Source organism: Artibeus jamaicensis, unplaced genomic scaffold (genome assembly GCF_021234435.1).
Source record: "Artibeus jamaicensis isolate MK-2021 breed Jamaican fruit bat unplaced genomic scaffold, CSHL_Jam_final contig_415, whole genome shotgun sequence".
In the NCBI taxonomy this organism is placed as follows: domain Eukaryota; kingdom Metazoa; phylum Chordata; class Mammalia; order Chiroptera; family Phyllostomidae; genus Artibeus; species Artibeus jamaicensis.
Window position 1 is genome coordinate 10339045 of NW_026521823.1, and position 2267 is coordinate 10341311.

General features: G+C 43.3%; 1 pseudogene; it reads left to right on the forward strand.

Moving 5' to 3' along the window:
• Positions 1-949: 949 nt before the first annotated feature.
• On the forward strand, positions 950-1602 carry LOC119039744 (tropomyosin alpha-3 chain-like; annotated as a pseudogene).
• The last annotated feature ends 665 nt before the right edge of the window (positions 1603-2267 follow it).

The following is a 2267-nucleotide window of genomic DNA, read 5'->3' on the forward strand; positions in this document are numbered from 1 at the left end:
TTCACAAGTTGTCCACTGCTGTGGCAGTTAGTAATTTGCTGTTATTATGTCACATCTCCAGTGGAATTGTCTTCTTCTCCAACATTTACTCTCATCAATAGGGAGGTCTCTTTATGATAGTAATTATATAAGCAAGAGTTTGGCAAACTGCACAGCCTACCACATGTTTTAAAAATAATGTGTTATCGGTATAAAGACATGCCCATTCATTTGTGAATTCTCTATGACTGCTTTTATGCTGCAATGGTAGCACTGAGTTGTTTCAACAGACATCACATGGCCTGCCAAACTTAAAGTGCTTATTATTAGAATATCCACAGGAGGAAAAATGACGTTTTCATTGTACAACACTGGAGAAAGGCACTTCTATAGCCAACAAATGATTCTTGTAGCTGGTTGAGACTTCAGAGGCCAGGTTAAACTTGTGATTAGAGATATTTATTCCGTTTTATAGAAGAGCTTTTTGAAGCTTATTCTACTCTGAGATTTTAGTTCAAAGAGAACCCATTGCAAGATAAGAATGTCTGGTCAAGTTATTTATTTTCACTACAGCCCAACAAGGTGGTGGTTTCCTTTAAAAAGTATATATATTTACATATAATTTTATATGTATATACACACATATATATATAAATTTCTTTTTCAATGGCTGGAAAAACAAACAAACAAAAACCCTCTCCTTGTTCAGGTACCAAAAGTCTAAGGAATTCCAAGAGAATTTCATTGTCAGAAAGTCCAACCAGATGTAAGATCATTCACAGATAATTGTGGTTCCAAAAGATATGAAGGAGAGGAACAGCTGCCCTGCCAAAAGCAGGAGGCAGGAAGCCGAGCACAAGCAGGAGCTGGATGGGCACCAGGACCGGGACCACCACTATGCAGGTGGTGAAATGCAAGATCCAAATCCTCCAGCAACAGACCCAAGATACAGGGGAGAGGGCCGACCAGCTCCAGCCTGAAGTACAGGTAGAAAGGCGGGCCTGGGAAGAGGCTGAGGCTGAGGTGGCCTCCTTGAACCGTGTGATCCAGCTGGTTGAAGAGGAGCTGGACAATGCTCAGGAGCACCTGGCCATTGACCTGTAAAAGCTGAAGAAAGCTGAGGAAACTGAGAAATCTGCTGATGAAAGTGAGAGAGGTATGAAGGTCACTGAAAACCGAGCTTTAAAAGATAAAGAAAAGATGGAACTCTAGGAAATCCAACTCAAAGAAACTGAGTACAGTGCAGAAGAGGCAGATAGGAAGTATGCAGAGGCAGCTTTGTAAGGCAGTGGTTATGCAGGGAGATTTGGAATGCACAGAGAAATGAACTGAGCTGGCAGAGTCCTGTTGCTGAGAGATGGATGAGCAGATCAGACTGATGGCCCAGTGTCTGCGTGCTGCTGGAGAAAAGTACTCTAAAAAAGAAGACAAATATGAGGAAGATATATTCTTACTTAGAAACTCAGGATGGTGGAGATCCATGCTGGGTTTTCTGAGAGATGGGTAGTCAAGCTGCAAAAGACAATTGATGACTTGGAAGATGTACTGAAATGCAGCAAAGAGCAACATCTGTGTACCCAAAGGATGCTGGACCAGACTCTGCTTGACTGGAATGAGATGTAGAGCACCCCAGTACCACCCTGCCCCTGCTCCACCCTCTGACCCTGACTCTGCCTGAGGCCAGCCTGCCTGAAGCTGGCCTTTAAACTGAAGACTGATCTTTAACTGGAAGGCTGCTTTCTCCTTTTGTTGCTCCCCCACCCCTTCCCAATGTCTTTATGTCACACTGTCTCTGCCTCTCCCAGAGATTCTGGTTGGGCTAGAGGCTTAGCACTTTTGGGAACAACATTTAAGGGATTGTGAGCACAATGCAAAGTGTCTATGAAAGCATGTTGTGATGAGCACATTTTGTAATTACCTTGTTTGTTTTTGATGTAGCAACCATTTCCAAAGCATGCCAAATACTTCCACAGTTCTCAGGCAGCCATTTCATCCCTTTCTGAGATTTAAGACGTAATTTTTCAGCTTACTCCATATTGCCTTCTCCACAGAGGAGGGAAAGAGGAGTATGCCTTCCTTACTGAGAGCCAAACAGAAGCCAGAGAAATACTCCACTATGGGGGCCATTGCGTTGTGCACAGCACTGCATCTGCCAGACCAGCAAGGTGATTCCAGGGGGAGTTACCCCCACCCCTCCCACACACAAAAAGATGTTCAACTTCCACCTTTGAGATATTTGGGGGTATTGTTTTAATTCAGAAGTGACTAAACAAATTAAAATAGCGATA